Source organism: Crocuta crocuta, unplaced genomic scaffold (assembly GCF_008692635.1).
Source record: "Crocuta crocuta isolate KB4526 unplaced genomic scaffold, BGI_CrCroc_1.0 scaffold194, whole genome shotgun sequence".
In the NCBI taxonomy this organism is placed as follows: domain Eukaryota; kingdom Metazoa; phylum Chordata; class Mammalia; order Carnivora; family Hyaenidae; genus Crocuta; species Crocuta crocuta.
Genome location: NW_027530084.1, coordinates 1,036,715 through 1,062,021, shown reverse-complemented (window position 1 = coordinate 1,062,021; position 25,307 = coordinate 1,036,715).

The window sequence follows — 25,307 nt, the reverse complement described above, 5'->3', positions numbered from 1 at the left end:
CCTCAGTTTTTGTCAGCATTCAAGAGTCTCTCATCAGAGAAACCATTTTCATCCACCCCTCTTCCTCCTTCTTCCCCTTCACCTCTCTACTCAGAGGATGAGATTAGGCTTCTGAGGGTCTATTCCATTGCTTCCAGTATCATTTTACTCCTACTTCCCATCTCATTTCAGAAGGAAGGAGTCAAAGTAATTATGAAAGCCCATATCCACTTATAAGTTTGTCTCCTTATCTTAGAAATTTCATGGAAAAAGCTCGTTTCAGAAGAGTCTGAAGTGGAAAGTATATACTTTTAGGTAGTTAACATTGCCGTTGAACTGATGGGTTTTTTTTTCTGATTTTACCCACTGCTTTGTTATTATTATTATTAGTAGTAGTAGTAGTAGTAGTAGTAGTAGTAGTAAACTCTGGAAAGAAAAAGAGAGACTTGCATAAATGCACAGAGGTGGAGAGAAAGCGCCTTGAAAGGAGAGCTCACCAGGCTATAAGAAGGCAGGTCTCCCAAAAATCCATCTGACTTTTGTCCTCTGATGGGAGTCCCCAGGCCCATGACCGTCCCTGTGTGGGTAAAAGGACAGAGTATGTCTGAGAAGGGCAAGGAGGGGTCTCTTTTGAGGGTCTCCTCTCAATATGAAGGTCACATGCAAGCGTAAGAAGATCAAAACGAAGAATGCAGGTGAGAAATAGGCAGGCATATCCCCTTCCCCTGCCACAGGTAACAGGGAACTGTGCCAGCAAAAGATGTGTTTCATAAAAGGTGTATTCCATAATGTGAATTGAGAATCACACCTGGCTTTGTATACACACACACACACACACACGTATTTGTTTTTTAATACCAACATTCTTCAAAAGGAATTTAAGAAACATTTTTTTGCTTCTTAAAATTTTTTATATTTATTTTTACTTTTTAAGAGAGAGTGAGAGAGACAGAGCATGAGTGGGGAATGGGCAGACAGAAAAGGAGACAAAATCCGAAACCGGCTCAGTGCTCTGAGCTGTCAGCACAGAGCCCGACACGGGGCTCAAACTCATAGATCATGAGACCATGACCTGAGCTGAAGTCGGATGCTTAACTGATTGAGCCACCCAGGTGCCTCATTTGTTTTGCTTTTTAAATAACAAAAAGTAAGACTATAAGTCAGAACACAAATTATAAGAAGCTGGCACCTATGTACAAGCAAAAAATAACCATATACAGAAGGCATGATTTCTCTCTTCTCAGAAGTGAAGACGTGGCTACTTAACTCTCATGTAAAAAATTCTATATTAAAATAGTAAGGAAAAGAGCTATCTATGGGTTTACTACCATAGATGTTCAAAAGCAATTTTCAATTTTTCATAACTTCATTTTTAATACATAGATTTCCCCCAAATTACCCAGGAGAGCTTTCCATACTGCGCACTGGGCACATACAAAGTTTAAATGCAAAGTTCACACATTTTGAGTCAAGAGTTAGTTGGGGACCAGAGAGGGGAGGAGGCAGGGCTTTTGGAATTGCTTTTGTCGCAGAAAAACGTGCATTTTTAAAAATTTCACTTGACCATGTTCTCTCTTCACCTGCCCGCCCATAGTCTCGCACTAAAATTGAGTTCAGACCAATTAAAGCAGTCTCAACATGATTCTAAGCAAAGGAAAGGTGATCTTTTAAAGGAAGCTGAAAGAAATTCAGGCCCATTCTGCACTGTGAGTTTGAAAAATTCAGCCATTCCTGAATTCTCACACTCCTGGCTATCTCTAAGTATTAATCCTTGATTTAATGGAAGGAAAGGTACTGTTGTTTTTTTTAAGTGTTCTTCTCCCTCTCCTTTCCCTTGCCTTCCGTTCTCCAATTCTACTCTGCAACTCAGCAAGAGAAGAGTATTTCTTCCAGAAACCACAGTATCATATACAGTAGAGAAGTAGACCAAGGGAGAGTACACAGTCACCCATTAGGCCAGAAGCTACACACATACACACTAACATGCACACATGTACAAAAGACACACATCCAAATACCCCACCTCCTAATACCATTCTGTTAGGAGTTAGTGCTGCAACATACTAATGTTGTGAGAACATAAACATTCAATCCATAACAGTCGTCATAATATAGGAAAAAGATCCCAGTGTTTTCTGACATTTAAAGCTAAAATGAATTATCGGAGTAACCTAATCTCTGCTAAAGGGGATTCTATTCATTTTGCTAGGAAATCATCCAATTCTCAAATGAACAGCCTAGCCTAGAGCTGTGCCAGTTAGTAAATTTAGCAAGTTTGCCAACGAATTGCCCAGCGCATCAGCTGCTGTCGATAGCAGCCCCAGGTGCCATCACAAGCTGATGTACCCTCATCCCGGAAGTCATTAGACTGAGAGATGAGCATTGACTAATACATTATAATTTAGATTATATTTTTGAAAATTCACAACAAATATCGAAAAAGAAAGAAATGCAAAACGTAGAGGTTTTCTTTTTTAAGTTGCTTATGAATACTGGGTTATAAGTGTGGATATTCCTTATATCTTTTCATAACTTCCATTTCCAAAATGTGTCACTGAGCTACAAAGGGGGAGTGCGTCTGCTACCTATGCTGTGCTCCTGCTCTCTAGAAACTAGAGCAATGAGAGTACCGTGGGTTGGGGATGAGGGGAGGGAGGCAAACTCCGGATTATATCGGCAACATTTGTTTTAACTCTGGGTCCTTTATATGGTATATTCTGCTTACCTTTTGAGATTTAGATGACTGTTAGAAGTATTAAATATTAAAATGAGCTTTTTAAATGCATGTGAGACAGAGACAGCAACGCTTTATGTTTTATGTAGGATGTGTAAGACACATTCAGATTATCTATTATAATATCTATACATACAATTTGGTTATAAAAATATGCAATACAACCAGTTTTGGGATGATGGCTCATGTGGAGTCTTATTCTCTTCTCCATGGGGATGAGAGTAAGGGAGAGGGGGAAACGCTTTCTCAGCCCTCACAGGAAGGATCCCCTCTGTGTTCCTAAAGGAAGATGGTCTTTTCTTTGGCCTTGACCTGGGTTCTGCTAGACCACAGCTCTCCAGAAGCTTCTTTCTATTTTCCCTCATGTGCAGTAGCTTCTGGGGGCTGAAGCCGAGACAGTGTAAAGTCAAGGCATTTTTAGGAAGGGATGATCCTTCACCTTAAGGTGGGAGCAGAAAGACAGAGGAAACGATGAAGAAAGGACTCTTTCTGTTTTCAACAAATGAAGACAAAGTATGGTGAGTTAAGGAAGGGTAGTAGCAGCAAGAGGATTTGTAGCATGTGACACAGACCCATAAGAATAATTCACTGAATATCTTTAAAATACATAGGAGCAACTATATTTCTAAGCCCTCTGCAAGATAGCTGCTATGTCCTCCATTTTACAAGATAAAAAAGCTGAGGCTAAGCCAGGTCTGATATACTCAGGGTCAGATCTGGAACTTGGGTCTGTTTCCAAAGTCTCCACTCATTACCTTCTACCTTGCTTCAAATTCCCCTTAAAATAGAAGGGTGGGCAGGGGGACACAGATAAGCTTTCCAAGTTAAGTTGGTCACATTCTTTGTGGGTGACACTTAGGATCTGATTCTAATCTGAAATGTAAGAGGAAATCACTGAAGATATTAAGGAGAACGGTGATGCAAGCAAATTCAAGACCCAAGAAGATAACCCAGTGGCACTCCTTGAGAGGCTAATGGAAACATCAAAGCTGGGCTCCCAGGAGGATGAATCAATGCAGATCAGGTAGCAAGGCTGTAAGGACTGCCTGGGCTTGAAAGGTCTGAAAGACAACATGGCTTGACTCGGGTTGGGCTGGGCAAATGATCAAGCTAAAGTGATATTTCAAATACTATACCAAAGGTTTAGGAAAATTAATACCATGAAGGCATATTTCTGTTGCTTAGAGAATGTGATTGCACACACGATGATCTCCCAAAGAAAAATGGGCAAATCTGCATAATCTGCATTTAAGTGGAAATATATTTATATATTTGCATCCTAAAAAATTGTAGGCACATCTACAAGCCCATTACTATAGCCTGTCAAGATCTTTTCTTTTGGATTTATTAATGTATAACATAATCTTATCCAAGAAAATATAAGTTATCAATATATTAGCCAAGGCATAAACCTGAATTAGGGGTCAAAAATGCAAATGCCTTCACAACCAAGGGCATAACCTAAAACCTAACTGGGTAAAGGAGACAGAGTGTAGTAGATGCTAGGGAGTAGTGGGGACTGTGGCAAACTAGGGAGTAGAGAAGAGGCAGGAACTACTCAGCTTAAGTCAACAGCTGCTCAGTGGAGGGGACAACCTAAAATTGCTTACCATTCCACTTTTGGAAATTGAATGAAAAGCCCAAAATTTACATTTTTATGTGGAGTTTTCTGATTTTAAACACTGTATGAACCAAATGAAATATGTCTGGCCTGAAGAAAAAGATGGCAACGACCTTGTCTTAGAAACAGACTGTGCCTGAGGAACAAGGTATGTAAGGGTATTTTGGAGCGAAAGGTGACATGCTGAGGTTAGAGCTTATGGAAAGACAACCTAGGAAATGACAACGGGCCTGTCACAAGTGTCAGCACATCATTATCAAGCTTGAATTTTAAAGAAAACAGAATTAAGATTGCAGAAGATGTACATTTGTTCCTGCTAGAATTGTATTATAGTTAGAATATGAAGGAGTTCAGAATGAGCCTCCCCAAAATGTGTTGCTTTGGCATGTAGATTATTTTGAACCGAAGACAATCAAGGCTCAAAAGACTCAGGAAGAGCCTTTGACTCCCTTTAACTGCCTCTAAGAAGTTTAGATAGAGGGGTCCGTCCGGGAAGAGAGCTATCACCAGAGATAACTACAAAGAACATGAGCTAGGTGTGTAAGCCAGTGGGAACACCACAGGGTTTTGCAAATTCCTCTCCATGCCCCATGGTCTCTGCATGGCATGATATTTTTTTTTTAACCAAACATTTATTCTTCCCATCTTGTTGTGCATTGTCTTTCTTCCCTTAGAAACCCCAGGCCCCTATCCTCATCACCTTAGCTCAGGATGGTATATATAAGCTTCACTTACCTGACTTTGAGCCTCTCAGGTCTTTATGGGGCTCCCATATGTACAGAATTAAATTTGTTTTTCTCTTGTTAATCTGTCTTATGTCAATTTAATTAATAGACCAGCCAAAAGAATCTAGAAGGGTAGAGAAAAATTTTTCCTCCCCTACAGGTGGCAAGCCTTGAAAACTTCACTTTCTGAAATGAAATCAAATGAGAGAAATGACTCCATGCCAGGAAATGAAAAGATCCATTTGGTCTATGGGTCTTTTGAGAAATATCTCTGCAAACACTGTGTCTATCTGTCATAAAAGGGTTGTGTAATTAACATATGCAAAACACCACCACGGTCCTGCTGGAAGCTAACTTCCCTCCCTGGAAATCCAGCCTCTATTTATTTACAACAAAATAAAGTGGACCCTTCTGGAAAGAAACACGGCTCCGTGGCAGCCCGAACACTGTCGCAGTGATGCTTTAAATCTTTTATATCTCCCATACCTCCAGGGGCTGGTGCTGGATGGTATTGAGCCAGGGCCCATAAATAATTTATGCTAAGTAGCAATTTAGTTGTTTGGCTTGAGGTAAAGAAATCCAAGAAATTCATAAATAAAGTTCCCATTTTTGCTTGTGTTCCAAAGTTAATTTATGTTACTCTGCAATTAACTAACATAAAGGTGAAAAAATATGACAGGCCTAAGGTACAAACTCATGCTCATAAATCTGCTCTATCTTAACTAGTGGTGTTTTGGTGATAGTTACCTAGTTCTCTTCATCTTGTCCTACTGAACAGAAACTTTTCCTTGATCCGATTCCCCGCCAACCATGTCGATCTGTAAAAGTGTTACAATTATTCTGAATGGACCCCTGGGTGAGCAGAGGAAGAAAGGGAGATGGGATTTGGGACAACTACAAATGGAACTTCTGCCACATCTGAAGTATTTTATATCTTTAGGGGGAAAAAAAGCAGAAGCAAATATGGCAAATGCAAATAGTTATTTGCTGAAAGGGAAGAGTCAGAGAATTTGAGCATGGGCAGCAGAATCACCAGCCACTGCTGCCCTCACAGGGGTTGGGGAGTGGGGGGAGGCAGGAGAAGCGGAAAGCCCGGCAATTCAAAGATTCATGAGGATGTAAAGGGCAAAAAGCAATTATCCAGACATGAGTGACATGGCCCCCAGTCAGGCACAGAGTCTGGGAAGGCCTTGGATTCCCACAGTAAAACATCAGCTGGCATCCTGAGCATATGGCTCTGCTTTCAGTCAACAATGCAGAATACCTTCCTTTCAGGTTCTCGCTGGCAACCTCAGGCGGCAATTCTCTGCTGTGTTTTTGCTCTCCAAATTCTGAGACTGCAGCTATTTGTGATGGTTTCTCTGTGACGTGTGCCCCGTCCAACCCTGAAGATTTACCAAACTTTATTCATTTCATAAGACTGGAGAAAACTACATACTTAGATCCTATTTATTGTTCACTTATTCAAATATACTAATTAAATACCTACCATGTCTACCAGGAGTAAATGTGGTAGACAATGTAAACTGTAAGATGAATGAACATAATCCTTGTGCTTTATAGATTAAGGGGGGTTCAGAAGAGAGGAGTAAACCAAGAGTTTTGATAAATATGATAAGCACTCTGATTAAAGTATGCATAAGGTGCCAGGGAGGCAGCGAGGAGCAGCACACAGACAAACATGGGAGAAGTGGGGAAAAGGGGAGATTCCCAGAGGAAAGGAGACTTGAGACGGACTGAAAGGTTGAAGACTGAGATTTCACCAGATGTGTTCAAAAGCCCGGAATAGGAGGTAAATATGATTCATCCAGAGACAAGAGTCTAATAAGATTGTACATAGAGTATGTCCAGTGAAGTGAGAGGGGATGAGGCTAGAGAAGAAGGCATGAAAATATATAGGTAGCACATGCTGTAAAATTGATGTGGACAGCAGTGGAAGCCATGGAAATGTTTCTCAAGAAAAGTGTAATCAGATCTGTAGCAATGAAAAATCACTCTATGAGTAAAATGATGAATGCATTGGATAAACAAATTACTCTCAAAGTTCAGGGCAGGAAGTGTGTTACCCGTAGTGACAGAGTATTCTTTCTTCCTTGGAACAATGAAAAATGTACAAATGATGATTATTTCCCCCTTCTGCTCTGGTTACTAACAGCCTGGAAGCAAGTTGTTTGGTCACTTGCCACAGCTTTCTTTTTCTTTCTTTCTTTCTTTTTTTTTTTTAACATTTTTATTCATTTGTTTTTGAGCAGTGGGGTGGAGGGGTGGAGAGAGAGGGAGACAGAGAATCCCAAGGAGGCTCCATACTGTCAGCACAGAGCTGAATTCACAAACTGTGAGATCATGACCTGAGCCAAAACCAAGAGCCCAACGCTTAAGCGACTGAGCTACCCAGGTGCCCTGCCACAGGCTTTCTTTAGTCAGAGAAGCTTCTAGTTTTGCTTTTCTTCTTTTTTACTTCTTTAAATCTAATCATTTGGCACATTAATCTTTTTTTCTTCATCTTATTATAACTGTGCTATCATTTTAAGGCTCCTCAAATTTAACAGGTCAATAAACCATTTTTAAATTAATACATATAGATACCTTCTGGTTATACCTAATGGTTTGAACTCCCTTCTGAAGTACTACCAAAAGGACAGAACAGGATTAACACTAAACACATGAGTGAAAAAAACGACAGGAAGGAGACGACAGGGAGTAACTAGATGTCAACACATTTTGGAAGATGGAAAGCAGATGGAAGAGCAGGGAATGACATAGCTGAGTGGGAGAAGGCAAAACTTGAGCTAAAGAGGGAAATGTCTATGAGAAGCAAGAAGATTTTTTTTCCCACATAATCCAGAAAATCTGAGGATTATAGGTACCAGATCCTGAGGAGAAGTGAGGATCAGGGGATAGACAGAGATCTATACAAAGAACATCTAAACCTCAGGTTTCCTAAGTTGCCAAACTCCTCTCCTACCCTTCAGGACCTTGGAAGTACATTATCTAGATAAACTGCATCTCATAATGTCTGGACTCATAAACACCAAGTATAGTGGACAGTAGGGATGAAACATCACATAATAAACTAACGGACTATATGAAAGTAATCATCGCCACAGATAAAGTCTCCAGTCCCCTTCCTTTCTGCTATTCTGTCAGCAGCCAGGTACTTATGACTATCTGAGACAGGTTTAAAATAATTTTCTGTGGAGAAGCCTGGGAATGAAGGAGCCTGAGAAAGGGGTTTACAGACACTTATATTTGGAGCTTCCACAGGAAAGAAAACTACTTAGCAGCTAATTGCTCTACATTTAAAAAAGCAAGTTCAGAGGTGCCTTGGTGGCTCAGTTGGTTCAGTATCTGACTTCAGCTCAGGTCATGATCTCATGGCCTGTGAGTTAGAGCCCCATGTTGGGCTCTGTGCTGACAGCTCAGAGCCTGGAGCCTGCTTCAGATTCTGTGTCTCTGTCTTTCTCTGCCCTGCTCATACTCTGTCTGTCTGTCTCTCACTCACTCACTGTCTCAGAAATAAATAAACATTAAAAATAATTTTTAGGGGCACGTGGGTGGCTCAGTTGGTTAAGCATCCAACTTCGGCTCAGGTCATGATCTCACAGTTCATGGGTTTGAGCCCCGCATTGGGCTCTGTGCTGCCCAATGCCAGCTCAGAGTCTGGAGCCTGTTTCAGATTCTGTGTCTTCCTCTCTCTCTCTGACCCACCCCTGCTCATGCTGTCTCTCTCTCAGAAATAAACAAAACATTAAAAAGTTTTTAATAAAAATATTTTAAAAATAAAAATAATTTTAATAAATAAAAAAGCAAGTTCACTTACACATCCAGAGTCTCTTACCAGCTTTTTGAGTCACAGGTTTAATATTTAAGAAAGTCAAGAATCATCAAATATTTGAGAAAGTCTCCAAAATGCAATGAAAGAGATAAAATATAGAAACAGAAGAAAGGAATTCGGAAGAATTAGAGATAATACAGGAAGAAGAAAAAATACTTTAAAATCAATAATTGATATACATAAACAAAAAAATAAATATGCATTAATGACCTCAGAATAGGACTTTATTTTATAGGAAACTTCAAAGAATATGAATGTGATCTGGAAATTAAATATATGGAAGAGATTAAAAATTCAATTAGATGGATGGAAGATAACATCAAGAAAAATCCTGCAGAAAGTAAAATAAACACCCAAACAAATAAAGTGCAATTGAAGAGGAAAGATAAAAAAAACTATAATCAACTGAGGAAGTCCAACATTGAAAACTAGGAATTCCAGAAAGAGAAAAAAGATGAAACAGAAGAAAAATTCAAGGAAGTTTCCCAAAATGGAAAGATATGGAGACCATGATTAACGGGCCCACTGAGTGTCCAGCTACCTGAATTCCAGAAAGGCCACATTACAGCACATCATCACAAAATTTCAAAAGAATGAGAAAAAAGAGAAGACTCTAGGGATGCCTGTGTGACTCAGTTGATTGAGTGCAAACTTCAGCTCAGGTCATGATCTCATGGTTTGTGGGTTTGAGCCCCGCATCAGGCTCTGTGCTGTCAGCACAGAGCCTGGAGCCTGCTTCCAACTCTGTGTCTCCCTCTCTCTCACTGCCTCTCTCTCTCTCTCTCTCAAAAATAAAATAAACATTAAAAACTTGAAGAAAAAAGAGAAGACTCTAAAATTTTTTTGGAGAGATAGAACTGGTTATTTTTAAAGGATCAGATGTCTGACTTACATCTGACTTTCAGTATCACCATTGGAAGCTAGAAGACATTGGAACGTTGCCCTCAGAGTTCTGAACCAAATTATTTTTGTTCCAGAATTTCATGCCCAATCAAAATACTAAGCAACTACGAAGGCAGGCTAAGGCAATTTCAAATATGCAAGCTCTCAAAAGTTTTATTCTTTTTCAGGCACCAAGTACTCTATGAAATTTAAGATTACTTCAGAAAAGAATGATACAGAAGCCAGAAAAAGGGATATAAAACACAAGAACAATGAGGGAATTTTCAGAAAATAAATATAAATAGTCCAGCTTGGAGCAAGAAGTTGGAGAGCTAAGCAACAGAGGACTCCAGTTAAAAAAATATAACCAAATGAAGAAGTAAATAAAAGGGGTGGGGGGAGACAGAGATGCAACCCATAGATAATCTGAGCATTTTAGAAGAATTATTGTTAGGCATTTGATTAATCAATTAGAACATGGGGAAAAATGGGAATAGGGATGCAGAAAATTAAACTTTCAAAATGAGTCACTTATTAACGCCAGGAAATACAAAAGATCACATGAGGGGAGAAAAAGACAATCATAGCACTCCACTGGCCCAGAGTAAGATTTATTACATTTATTAGAATATAAACAATACATTTTAACAAAAAATTGATAACATGATTATATTAGAGGAGTGTAAAAGATAACATTATGGTAAGGGAAAGAAGATACAGAGAGGGTAAAGTCTTCACTGCTGACGTGGAAAATAAATTATGTCTAAAATGAAGCATTATATCTTTTATATAAATGTCAGAAGAGACATCTGAAAGGGTTGCAGGTTGTTGGCTGTGTGGAGTAAAACCATGAGAAAAAGAAGATCGTGACAGGACACTGCTTGTTTGTTTGTTTTTAATCTAAAAATACAGAAAGTTATAAAGGTAGAAGAAATAATTATTAATACGATTTACTTATCTATACCACACAGTATTAATTACTATTCACATGTTGGCCTATTTCCTTCCAGGTCTTTTCCTTGGAAGGGAAAGTGAAGGTGGGTAGTGAATTTAAAATTTTCCCTCAATTGTTTGATTTAAACATTGGTGATCCCATTACAAAGGGATTAAACTATGTAGAAATGTACCAAGAAACAAATAAAAGCTACTTCCTGATTCCAACTCCCCAAAATTACTACCATTAATATTCTAAATCCTGTTGTACGGTCAGAAAAGGTAATGAAGGAGATAATAACTAGGTAGATGATAGTAGATAGATGGACAGATAGATAGATGACACTGCTTTTTGTTAAAATGGGATTATATATAGATACTCTTTTTACTAACAAAGTACTACATTTCATTAGAATTTAATAATAAAAAGGAAACTGAAGCAAAACTAAAGAATTGTTGATTTTCAAATAAATATTTTCTCACCATAAGATCTAGAACTCTCTAAGCTTGAAAGGGTAGGGCGTGGATATGAAAAACAGTAAGAGTTGGAGTCATTAATGTCTTTACTATATTATGTCAATATTAGACAATATCAGTAGACTCTTGCTTAGAAATATGAGAATATCTCCCTTTACCACGCTTTCCAATTATCCTTATACTACTAATTTTACATTGTTCTGATTAATAACATTCACATTTTGTTCTATAGCAATAATTCTCTCAGTTGTTTCGTCTTTAGTTCTATATTTAAATAGATTCCAACACCATCAGTCCTTTATATCACAGCTTCTCAATTCCCATGTTCTTTATTTTGATTTATCTCTTAATTAGCTAGAATTCATTTTCAAGTATTTTTTTTTTCCATGAAGGATTCAAGAGTGCCATATTCCTTGAGTTCTTTCATGTTTAAGAATGTCTGTCTTTTGACTTTTTCTCTATTGATATCTTAGTTTTCTTTCATTTGTTCAAGCTTTGTGGAAATAACTCCATCTTCCTCTGGCATCAAATGTTTTTATGAATAAGTCTGAGATCTGGCTCCTTTGTTAAGCCATAGTGATTTGTTTTATCAACCTGTATATTTTTTAAAAAGTTTTTTTTTTACTCCTTCAAGTTCAATATATTAACTAGGATATGTATCCATGTTGAGTGTCCCATATCACAATTCCTGAAATATGCAACCCAAATGTTCATTTTTTTTCTAAAGGAGAAATTACTGTGTGTTATGTGCATTCCTTCAATGAATATTTATTAAAAATCTATGTGCAAGACAGCAGGTTTGTTGGGAGCCATTCTGAGCCCACTAGTCAAGAAAGTTCCTGGTGAGATTAAAGCAAGTTTGCACAGTCTCTTGCCAATCAGATGACAACCAATATCCACCCCCACTCAATTATTTCTGCTTGAGCACCCACCCCCAAGGTACCTTGTTGATCGGTATCAGGAGTGACTTGTCCCCTTATTCTGGCCCTGGTATGATGATTGCACCTTGTGAAGGAACTTATTGTGGGAACTTCTTTTGATTATGGGAACAGACATCATGTCTCCGTCAGGTCCTGTTTCCCTCCATACTTTCCCTTGAGCTATGAACAGGCTAATGACCCTTACTCATAAAAGATTGACCTTTACATGTACAATTCTGTTTCTACCGTTGCGTTAGTCCAAGAGGTTCATACAGTCCAACATGTAAATCAGCTAACCAAAAATGTCTCTCATGCCCTAGCTACTCAAGAAATCATACAACTAGACACAAAGGCAAATACACTCGAAGAGGCTATTCTATGTATTGGTTATGAGCTAAACTCTTTAAAGGTATGGTTGGCTCTCCAGTGCCATAAAGAATATAACTGGAACATCAAGTCTTGCCCAGAGGCAAAGAGCCTAACTTAGAGAGAAGGAACAGATAAGAGCAGAACATGAGTTACCACATATACCTTTGCTAACTGGTGATGTATAGCAGCCCCTTCCCTAAGGCAGGCATTCCACAAACACCTTCCCTTACCCTGGCAGCTGTGATGAGGGTGGATAAGAGTACCTACAAACTTATGACTTAATCTTAGTATTATTAAAATGTGAACACCCTGTTATTTTCTTAGTTACTCAACCTCACTATAATTGGGGCAGTTCTGCAAGAAGACTTCTATAAAACCTGTTTCTGTACATTTTCCAAAAACATCTTATCACAGAGAACTATCCATTATAAAAATTTCGTTTTCTGATGCCACGTTAACATTTGACCTATAAATAAAGACACCAAAACCAACAGGACAGAGATGCCTGCCTGGTGATCAGAAAGAATCTCGGGGCTCCCTCACTCTCCCTCGCAGACACCGTCTATTCTTCAGGGACCCTGGACCCCGCTGGAGCTGGAATCTGGCACAGGTTCTTGGGTATATCTCTGAACAAACCAAACCAAAAACCTCTGTGGGGCTTGTGGAACAGAAGACTAGGTGGGGGAGGAGAAGTAAACAGAAAACATATTAAAGGAGCAAACTACAGNGGGGGGGGCGGGAGAGCCAGGGTGGCAAGGTCAAATTTCAGTTTTAAAGGAGGCCTCACGCCGTGATACTTGCGTGCTGAATTGAAGGAATCTCTAGGGGAAAAGTCTGAGAGCCAGAGAGAACAGTCCATGCAAAGGCAAGAGCACACCAGGTACACACGCGTATGAACGACAGTAAACTGCAAGAAAGCGGTGAGGCTGGAGTAGAAAGGGGGAAGCAGAATGCGGTGTGTGCTAAGATCAGGGAGGTGATGTTGGGGTAGAGATTGACAGTTTTGTAGGCCACTGAGAGGCTTTTACTCTGGGTTTCCTGATTTTAACCATGATCTAACATTTTAAAAGGATTACTTAGGCTATTTTGTTGAGAGCAGGGCATAGGTGGACAAGGATAAAAGCAAGGAGACCAATTAGAAAGCTATTGCAATAATTCAGGCAAGAGACTTTTATGATGCCGTTGTGCTTTTTCTTAGGTGTTATGGAAAAAATTCTGTGAAAAAGTTTAAATCTGTTGTCTAAACCCAGAAATAAATTTGATTTCTTAAAACGAGTACACATGTTCTGCTGCTAAAAATATAAAAATAATTTTTAAACGATAGATGAAAAAGAGCCTCAGTGTGAAACTTATTTTATGTGGGAAGCCATCCAGTGAAATAAATCAGATGACTTGAGCCAGCCCTACACCAAAATCTCAAAAGAGCATATGAAGATAAATTTAATGCCTCAAAGTACATAGTCACTCACTAGGCACAGAGAATATTGGGAGAAAATGTTTCTTTTCTTTTATTGTATTATAATAGTGAGAAGCTTTCGTATATGATTTTATCATCTCCAATCAAGTGTCAGCTATCATTTCTCCAGACTGAAGTCCCTTATGATTCTTTCAGACTTCTTGGGCAAATGCCATGGGGGTTAAAGGAATTTTCCTACAGCTAGTTTGACCATTTCGCTCAGAACTTCCTGTATATTTACCATTATTTGATCAGATATATCTGATCTGGTTGGCTTGCAAGACAATTTGACAGAAGAATTTCCCTACTGTCTTCTCACTAAAACCGCAGTTACCTCCTTTCATCTCACGGGCATCAAGGGATCTCATGACCTAGAGTGGCTACTTACCTACCTTCCCAAGCAAGCTGAAAGAAACCCTTTGTTCACAGACAGATGAGAAGACTGTCAAATTCACACTTTTCAACATCTCAGTGGAAGAAACCTAAGATTCCTCCTCCCCAGAGGAGCAAGAAGTCACCAGGGTAGATAGAAATCTTAGAGGATCCCAGTTGGTCTATACCCTGTCGACCAATGCACATCTGTTTTGCCTAAAAAGTTATTCTAACTTCCCTTCAAGGCCAAACATGTAATTTCATTTCCACTGCCTTCTCCCACCTTCTCCCCTAAGACACAACTCAGCGCTAATTATTAATGTCTAAAAAAGTGAAAGAAATCATTTTTCTGACCCCAGAGGGGGGAAAAAATGACACGTTTAAGCATTTAGTTGAGGCACAGTATTTAGTATCAGATATTTTACGCTTGTTAAATGACGTTAATCAAAAACTACAAATTAATTATGGCACTTAAAGTGTTTGAGAGTTGGAATAGTCACTAGAAAAAAGAAAGGACTGAAAAAACAGACACCCCTAAAACCAATGTCACCATTTTCCTTGAGGGGAACACAATAAATCCACCTGTTGGGGACAAACAGGAGCTGTAGCCAGAAGTATTTTGGTAAGGTAGATCTAGACATACAGATATCTAAGGTTTCTTCCAAACGTAGGCTTGAGATTTGGTCACTTTAATTACAATAATATAAAGAAAAAGAGGAAGTAAGAAATAGGGAAGAAGAGAAACAGCAGCAGCTTATGTTGGTAATCAATTTCCATATATTCTGAAAAAAAAAATGTCAACTGGCACATGTAGGGGCTGGTATGTACCTCCCATATTCCTATATGACTCATCCTTAGGTACTGTAAATATCACAACAAATCTGATTTTCATCAGCCACTCATTATTACTATACTCATTTTCTGAAGCATCTTACAGGGGACCTACCCACTCACACAGCACATATACCACACTGTTCATGGAGAGTTATGCTATTGTCTTCATGCTGACCTACTGCCTGTGCTAAGAAAATGCTTAGACTATTAGCTTCGTCTAAATGGAACGTAAAGATGATGGGAATCGAAAATAAAAGCAGCCAAGTGTCCTGGTTGTTAGTCGAAAATTTAACTAGTAGCTTAGTGCTTATGGAATGTGAGCTCTGATCTCACTTCTTAATCTTCCCTCGCTGGGTGATTCCAGCCTGAGATGTTTCCAACTTCATTCAGTTTCCTGGAAGCAATTTTCCCCCTAAAATCTGTAAGATGGATACAAAAATGAGAACCCATCACCACCGCACACTCATACATCATGAACTATTGACTACAAACATCTGTTTAAACATAATGTATAAAATATAAACCTCTAATATATTGGCAAGCGTTATAAAGTGCTGTTCTGTGTCTAGTTCATTTTATATGAATTAAAAAATAAAATAAAATAAAACTGGAGACTCTTCTCCATAAATTAATTAAGCAGTCTAATGACACTTACAGATCACTTAACTAAATGTAGTCGTGTTCTTAGACACTGTGTAGTACCTCAGTGGCCTGGACTAGCCAGTGTATCACCTTAAATGTAAATAAATGCCAACATACAGTATAATACACATTGGACCCACTCTTTTTGAGTTTCCTCCTACCAGTGAAATAGCATCCACTCATCACTGTCAGCATCAACTGAAAGCATTTGTGAGGCAAAGGGCCAAAGACAGTGCTCTCCCAGGTCCTGTACAAAGTGAGGTAATATCCAATTTCCTGACCTCTGGAGGCCTTCAGACCAAGGCCAAGAATGCTAAAGCAGACAGATGTAAGGAGAATCAGCTAGCTGAATAAGCTTTAAAGCATTGCATGAATTAAGTGAATGGATAAATGTGTAACGTTTTGCATAAGCAGAGGATAATTAGGCGAAAGAGAGGCAAGTAAGAGCCCCTGTGGTGTTCTGTGCCTTTGGACCAAGTGGAGACGTCAGATGAGCAGGATGAGCAAACAAATAAAAAAAAAAAATAACGAGATTTCACTTTTCAACATTTTGCTGCCTTACATATTACAGAGCACATAGTAATTGACAAGCGGTAGGATGATACAGAAATATATATATATTCCGTTCTTTAAAGAGAAAAGAGAAAAAGACTTTGGTTTTTAACTCAGTGAATCAAAAGCCCCTTGTAAACTTACAAAATCGTGCAGAACATTTGATTTAAACTAGCCTACAGTAAAGAAAGTCCTTAAAATGAGGCAGAGAAGTAGGAGCTACTGAATTATACTAAGAAGCCAGTTTGAAAGGGACTTACTTAATGAAGCTTGTTTTAAATTGTCCATCTCTTGTAAGGATGTGTGCACTTCTCAGAGTCCTTCTGTGATCGGGTTTTGTTTTTGTGAACTTCGTGAATAGGATTTAAACTTCTTAGCTTTTTTTTTTTTTTTTCAAAAACTACAAACGCAATCAGTTTGAGTAGAATCCATTCAATTGGCCTCTGCTTTCTGAATGCAAGAAAGAAGCTACTTTTCCTCCCCTTCGTTTCATTCCAGCTGAGCACAGTGCAGCAAACATCTCATGCTGAAATCAGTGCCTTTTTAAAACATCAAGGGCCTTGAAAGCTCCGAACCTGTTCAGAGGTGAAGTGGCTCCAAGAGATCGGCTCAGACGCACCCTATTTGCACTTCCCTCCGCTGTAAAGGATCTCAGTCCTTTATCCGCAGGCCTCATTATGAAAGTTCTCTCTCGCTCTGAACGCCGGACCAGCGCAGGTCTGCTCTTTGGTATTGTAGTGGCACTCTCTGTTGCGCTCACTGTAAAGAATCCTGGCCATTGGCTAAGGTCTACTGTGAGATCAAGAGAAACCAGGTTCTCTACAGTCGAGGAAGGGAGTTAATTGCTCTGCCCTCCCCAAGTGCCCTTCACAATCCCGCCTGCATTCATACCAGCACTGGCTGCTTTCTTTTCTCTCCAAGGGTTATTACTATTGCAGAGGAAGGAAGGGTCCTACCTCTGTAGAACCGCCGCGATGACTTCAGAAAGCAGGAGGGTGAAAATCTCCCAGCCACTTTTTCCACCTCTCACAAAGCAGAAGTTGCAGAGTCGTGAGCACCCTTCTGCAGGAAGCCAGGATCTTTAAGTGTGGTCTTCTTCCCTTCTCAGCGATTAGTTAGTTCTTAACCAGCAGCTTTTCAGAATAAAAGACTAAAGTAACAATGTTCACATATTGTGTTGAAACGTACCTTGCAATTGGCAACAAGAGTAAAGTGTGGGCTAACTGCTTAACTTCCTAATGAGATGCATCTGGTGTTCTTATTCTTCTGCAAATAAGCCCGGCTACTGGGTGTTTAGTCTTTTCTCATGCAGACTTTGGAGCAGCAATGGATCATTCCATCTCTGGATGAGGATGTAATCTGGGAATTCCTAGAGGAAAGTGCCGGATTTTTACAAGTTCGCTTAATGGGCTTTTGGGGGAGTGCCCAAATCACTACCAGTTGTTCAGCTTCCTGTGTGAGGAGCTGCATTAATTCTTGCAGGTAACCAAAGTACATTTTCTGTTAATAACTGCCTGATAAAGCAACTCCATTTGCCCCTCAGTACTTAAATCTCACAACAGTCTCTGGCCCAGGTTAGGGTTTGCCTTGGTAGGATCTTCCACTCAGATTTTGGTTTGGCTGATCATTGATCATGATGGGCTCCCCACTGACTCTATAGACACGAATTAGCATTGTTTTAAATAATTTCAGGAAGTTTCATTCCCAAATGTAGTTGGTTTTTCACTCCTGTATCTTTATATAGCTTCAAATTACCCCAACTCTATGAGAGCCAAAGCTAATTTCACTGAAACTCCAAAGAAGCCCCTTAAACATTTATGGGATGCCTCTTGTAAGGACTGGCAAAGATTTCAAATATAAGATTCTTCATATGAAATTTTGCTCATTGTAAGATTAGCATTAATGTTTTAATTCAAATACCCAAAACAATGAGTAGATTTTGTCTTTTAGGGGAGACAAAGGAGGCATGGCAAATGTTCAAGGATTAGACCTAAGGTGCTCTGAGTAATCACCAACACCAGGCTTCCAGAAGCATGTGTCATGTGTATTTGAATGAATATCATCATTTCTCCACAATTAAGTGGCTTATCTTGCACTTCATCAGATATTTAAATGTCAAATATTAAATGTTTTCATTGAAAGTGGGTTTCTGCATTTAGGGGGAGGAAAATGCGCTTATATGTTATGCAAGCTGATGGCTTATGTAAGCTGGAAAGGAAATACGGAGGTCAGGTTCTGTCCACAGTGGGGTGGGCATTTAGGAGTAGGGCTAGTCATATTCTGCATTCCTATCAAGTCTATGTCCTTTTTCCCCTTGAAGGAAATGGAATGTAATTTTCGAAACTGATACAAAAGGGAAACGTTCTGCATTTGCGTTATGGTTTTAAAGTGAAACACTAGTCACTGTGGTCCGGCAAGGAAATATTTGACATTGATAAGCCAGAGCCAAACAGCAGGGACATCACCACTCCCGTTGGTAGCTAAGGTTGTAGTACAGGATCTGAGTCAAGCCCTTACAATGTCCAAACGCCTGCCAAATTGAATTGCACCCAACATTCTTCTAACTAACAAGTCTCTCAGATGGTGCTCTATGACAAACGGCCTTGGGTTTAGTAAAATTTTTAAAAGATATTTTCTTCATTTATTACCCTCAACACTCGAACCTCTTCATCTCCTGCTAAGAGGCCTTGAGTTAGGGTGTTAAGAAAAACATGCAACACTTCTCCGCACATGTCTCTGTTCTGGCACGCAGCCAGCCCTGACTTGTCACCTGGCATCACACAAGCTTGGGTCAGAGCACCCAGGAGTCGGGAGGAGAGGAGGCCAGCTCCTCACACATCTGGTACTTGAGCTAAAGGGCCCCCTTTTGTGTGAATTGGGTAATTGGGACAAGTGTGAGAGATGGCTCTCCTAAAGACTCTTTTAAATGGACTTTCCTAAATATTTCTAGCAGGGAGAAATTGGCATAGAGACAGCAGGCTTGGAAAAATTCATATTTGTTATCCACTCGTTGGTTCAACCAATTTATCGAACCCCTACCTACTTAGTTCTAGCCACTGCACTAAGCACCGGATAGGTCTTTTTAAACAAATGGGACAAGGTCCCTGTCTGCCTGTAGTTTATAACTTAGGAAGTGAACAAATGAATACACGAAGAAATATACTCTATAATTTCAAAATGTGGCCAGCGACAAAAGCAAAGAATAAGGTGCCATGAAAGAAACTGAAGGGTGCGCCTGATTTAGACTCGAGGGTGGGAGAAGGCTGTGGTGGAGGGGTTAGCTAATTGAGTTCCCAAGAAAATTAGGATTCTAGAATTGGCATCTTCTCTCACGGCCATTTTGTAATTTTGCTTCAAGACTATAGCATCTGTAGCATTTAAGTCACCCAGCGTTGCCTGCCTCTCCAACTTCGTGTCCATCTCACCTTGCCTCAATCCCCACTCTTGGAACCATTGCATTTGCCGCCCCTCAGAATGCTTTGTCAAGCCTCTGTTGCTTAACTAACATCTGCCAGCCCCTCTGACTATGTCTTTCTTACTGCTTCACTCTGGTGACTCCTCCTCCTCCTCCATCGCTCATCTGGGATAAGATTGCTTTCAGGAAATCTCTGATTCTTTTCTGTTCCCCATGCAGGGTCTCCACATGACTCAGTTCCAGAGGATGCATTCCCATTTTTATTTCTGTATGTCACAGTGGTTGAATGTCAGCAATTTCATATGATTCAGTCAATAAGCTTATGTGAACGGCAGCTGCACAGCGCCCTCTGTTCATACAGACGATCATGCACGTGCAATTTCTGAAGTGCAATATAGCGGCTCTGCTCACCACATGGCCCTTCCCTGTGTTTCTACAGAACACTATACTCATCTCCAAAATTTATTTTACCATTTTGAATAAACTGATCTCATGATTTTCAATCCTTCTCAATAGTTTCATCTTATATCCTTAATAATTAGCACAGAACTTTTTTGTTATAACACTAAAAGCAACCGTCATTTATTGAGTTTCTACCAGTACCAGATACTTTAAATACCTCATCTCAAATTCTCACAACAATGTTAACAGATAAATGACATTATCCAATTTTTACGATTGAATAACTTAGGCTTAAAAGTTAAGTAATTTGTATACTTAAATATAAGTTATAAATATAAAAGATGGTAGAGCTCAGAACTGAGGGACATGCTATCTGCTTCTAGAACCCATATTCTTTAAACCATGCCATGCTAGGTTTCACTATTTCACTCATTCATCCATTCAACTAGTGTTTATACACACACACATACACACAGATGTATACACACACACACACAGTGAGTGCTAGGCCTTGTATGAGTGTCATTGGTATGCCAGTAAATGACAAAACCTGACTTTCCTTCAGGAGCTTTCATTCTATCAGGGAAGGCAGACACTGACCAATCAATTACAAATGAGATAAACTGGGGTAAATGTTTATTGAAGTGACCTGAATATTTCAAGAGGCAAACATACAGAAGTATTATGATAGCTGTCTCTAAAAAAAGAAATATGTTTAAGTTGTTTAGCTTTAAAATATTAAAAATACTCCCTTTTTCCCTCATGCCACTACCTACTCTGTGTCAGAATAATTGGGTTATACCCTAGATGTAATAAGTATCTAGATATGATTGAGGCCAGCTCTACAGCTTCCCAGTAGCAACGGGATGGTTTCTTTTAGGCAGTTAGCTGTTTGGGGTTGAGTTGGTGCCACCTGCGACAGGAAACAGATCCGACCAGTTCTGAAACTAATTCCTGCAATTGGGTCATTATAAGTGACAGAGCCTAAGGTGTGGATGTGACTTGGTTGCAGAGAGCCCCCTATGCTCAGAAGGGGAATTGGCTGACCACACTAGTAATTCATGAAGCAGCTGGCTGAAACTGATCTGTTAAAACTTGGGACTAAGGCTGACAGTTTAAAAATTTTGGTGAAAAATGTAAAGAACATAATTTGTTATGGAAATTGGAAATGGTGAATAAGATTAAAGAAATCCCGAATAAGCCGAAAACAAAGCACAGCTGAAAATGTCACTGGTTCGGAGATGTCGATTCACCAATTTTAATTTTATCTCTGCTCCTACTCATTTTCCTAGAAAGTATATGTGTTTTTTGTTTTCTTTGTTTTCCCCTAGTTCTCAGTCAATAGGCTGTGAACACTGCTTGGCACCAAGAGACATACAGAGAATTTGATACAGAGTGGTTCCTTATAGAATGAAACAATCAGAGAACAAAGAGAAATCTCAGAAGCAGAGAATCTGGAATCAGAAGAGACCTCAGAAATCCTCTGCCCCATGTTTCTAAGAGTGTGGGAATTGTCCCATCCCAGACTTGTATTAAATACTTCCACAGACAGAGACCTCACTAGCGCACCGTAATTCTTATTATGGAAAGTCCTTTATATGGAGGCAAGGTATGCCTCCTATGACCTCAACAAATAGCATCACTTTCTGTCCTCAGAATGGCATAATCCTTGTTTCATACAGCAGTGTCTTGTTTATGTACTTTCTGCATTTTTTTTTTCCTTTAGGACTTAAGTATCTTCAGTGTAGGTTTTTCTGAAATGGCTTGGAGCCGTCAGACAGAACTTCATTGAGAATATGGATCCTGAGGGAGGGCACTGGATAAGCAGAGAGGAATGGGTCTCAAACACTGCTCCACAAGGAACAAGGATTCAAATATTCATTAGTTGATATGGATGATATCCTGTGGCACGGTTTATACATGGCTCTATTCAACAATAGCAGAGTTAATGCAGTTACCTGGCAGCAAAGCATTTCCAAAAAAGCCAGCCTTTCTTCTCATTGACTATTGATGACTGCAGCCCAGGGGAAAGTAGTACATTCATAAACATCAATCAGGGCAGGAAAGGCGCCTTGGAGTCTCTTTGAAACGAGATAATGTATATGAAAGCTCTTTGTCAACTGTAAAGCAGTATACAAATGTAAAGAATTTTTATCATGGTTTTAAAAGGAAGTTGGAATAGAATTACTGTTGTTTGTTCTAAAGTTTTCTATGCGGGCTACTCAATAGACACCTAACAAGAGAACTTTGCCTTCCTTTTCATGTTCTCTGAGTAGATATTCAACAAAATTATTTTTAAGTAATAAGTCTCAGACTTGTTGTTTTTCTTTGTAGGCTACACTCTGTTTCCAAGTTTTTAAAAGCATTTTTTCTTTAGTATTTCCTTGATTCACATTTCATTCTGAAATGACAGATTACAACCACAGTTGCCTAAGACTATGAGATGTAACTCATCTGAATTAACGCGATTAAAAGAGAAACAGAAGCATATTAAAATTTTTAAGGGTTTTTTTTTGAGCAAAAAATCAATTTGAGTTGGCCAGCTTCCAATCTAACAGATAGAGAGGACCTTCAAAAAGCTGTACAAAATGAAAGACTTTCATAGGCAGAATGGAATGGGAACAATAAGTTATACTATGCAAAAAAGTGGGTTGGTTATTGCAAGATTACTTTCCTTCGGGGGATGGCCAGGGTTTATCAGGCAGATTACTTAAGTATTGCTGATCAGGCAAATTCTGATTGATTGGTTTAAGATTCCTTTTCTGGGACAGCCAAACTCTAATTAAACCTTGGTATGCGATGTGGGGCTTAGCATAAACAACTCCATTTTGACTTCTTTTTGACATCTTGCTAATCCTGTTAAAGACAGGGATCTCCTATTTTTAGAGTAGCTGTTATGTGCTGGAAATTGTTGGGACTTATGTATATTATCTCAATTAATCTTCACAATGACCCCAGCCTGACTTACAGATGAGGAAAGATTTTTAAAACTTTCCTGTGGTTAAAAAGTTAATTGGCAGAACTCAGAATTAAAACCAGTTGTCTCATCCCAAATGATTTGTTTCTGTATCTCTAAAGAAGTTATAATTTGAAATGTATGGATGAAAGCCACACTATCATTCCCTCAATGGTTTTCATATACTTCCATCAAAAAAATGGATTTTATAAGTACTCTATGAATGTCTTTCTAGCTGACAGAACACCATACGCTATTATCTAACCTTTTCACCCACTTAATTACATCACATTTTTGACTATAGAAGCTTAGAACTTTAGGCTCCCTTCTTACTATTTTATCATTGGTAATCTTAGTAGATGCTTTTCTCTTTTTTAATTAAACTTAAAAATTCTGAAGCTATCACACTTGTCCAAGGATTAAGAATTACTTATAAAAATTGAGCAAACATCTTTTAAACCTTTGAAAATATATCCACTGCACATTCTCTTTAAAGTTATGAGGTTGGACTACTACTTCCAGGAAGAGGGAGTGGACATACTTTTTTCTATTCCTTCCACTAAGTACAATTAAAAACTTGAACTTATATGGAAAACAAACATATGAAGACAGAACTGCTTAGCAACCTCAGGACCACGTCATTAGCTCATTGGGTTTTCCTTTACTTCACATATCCCACGATTGGTACTGAAGAACTCTGTAATCTGGAAATATCAAAAGGGTAGAAAAAAAAAAAAAAAAGCCACAAAAAAATATTTGATCTTTCTATACTGAGGCCCAGGAAAGGGGCAGCCTAGCAAGACAGAAAATGTCCAGACAATAACTGCTCTGCTCCAGCCCAACGCCAGGAAGAAAACTAAGACTCTACTCTCACCTTCACTAGTAAAGGCCCAGTAAGGAATGGAAACTTCCACATTCACCGAGTAGTAATGAGATTCTGCCCATGGTATTTGTGAAAGCCCTGTGATGGGTCTGGAAATTCTACCAAGGAATTCTAGGTAGTATAATAAAATGCAAAACAAAACAAAACAAAACAAAACCATAAAAGGCATACATTTTAGAAAAGGAAGAAGTAAAACTTTCCCTATGTGTAGATCACTTGATTATCTATGTAGGAAACCCCAAGGAATCTACTAAATAATAAAACAAAACAAAAACCTCCCAGAATTAATAAAGGAGTTCAATAAGGCTGCAAGATATGATATACATATAAATATCAATTGTATTTCTATACACTATAACATGGACACCAAAATTTAAAATATAAAGTCATTTTCAATTGCTCAGATAAAGAAACACTTAGGTATAAATCTGACAAACATGTACAAGACTTGTGTGCTAAATACAACCAAATGCTGATGAAGGACATCAAAGAAAACCTAAATAAATGGAGGGACATACCACGTTCATGGCTTAGAAGACATAATAAAAATGCCAATTCTCCCCAGATTGTATAAAGATTTAATTTACTTCCTATCAGAATCCCATGAAGATATTTGTTTTAGATATAGACAAGATTATTCTAAAAACTTACATGGAAGAGCAAAGGAACTAGAGTAACTAAAAGAATTTGAAAAAGAATAAAGTAGGAAGAATCCATATACCAAGTTTCAAGACTCATTACATGGCTACAGTAATCAAGACAGTGGTATTGGCAGAAGGATAGATCAATAGGAAACCCAGAAACAGACACCCACAAATATGCACAATTGATTTTTGACAAAGATTCATTGGAGGAAATATAGCCTTTTCAACAAATGGTGATGAAGTAATTGAGTAGCTATATGCAAAAAAAAAAAAAAATGAAGAAGAAAAAGAAGTGAACCTCAAACTAAATCTCACACCTTACGTAAAAATTAAGTCAAAATGGATGATGTATTTAAATGTAAAACATAAATATATAAAATTTCTATTAAAAATAGGAGTAAATTTTTCAGAATATAGAGATACATAAAAGGTTATTAGACTTAGACTTGTTTTTTAAAATAAAAGCATAATCCATAAAAGGGAAAATTGATAAATTGGATTTCATCAAAATTAAGAACTTTTGCTCAAAGACCCTGTTAAGAAGATGAAAAGACTGGGGTTCCTGGGTGGCTCAGTCAATTAAGTGTCCGGCTTTGGCTCAGGTCATGATCTTATGGTTCTCAAGCCCCACATCGGGCTCTGTGCTGATAGCTAGCTCAGAGCCTGGAGCCTGTTT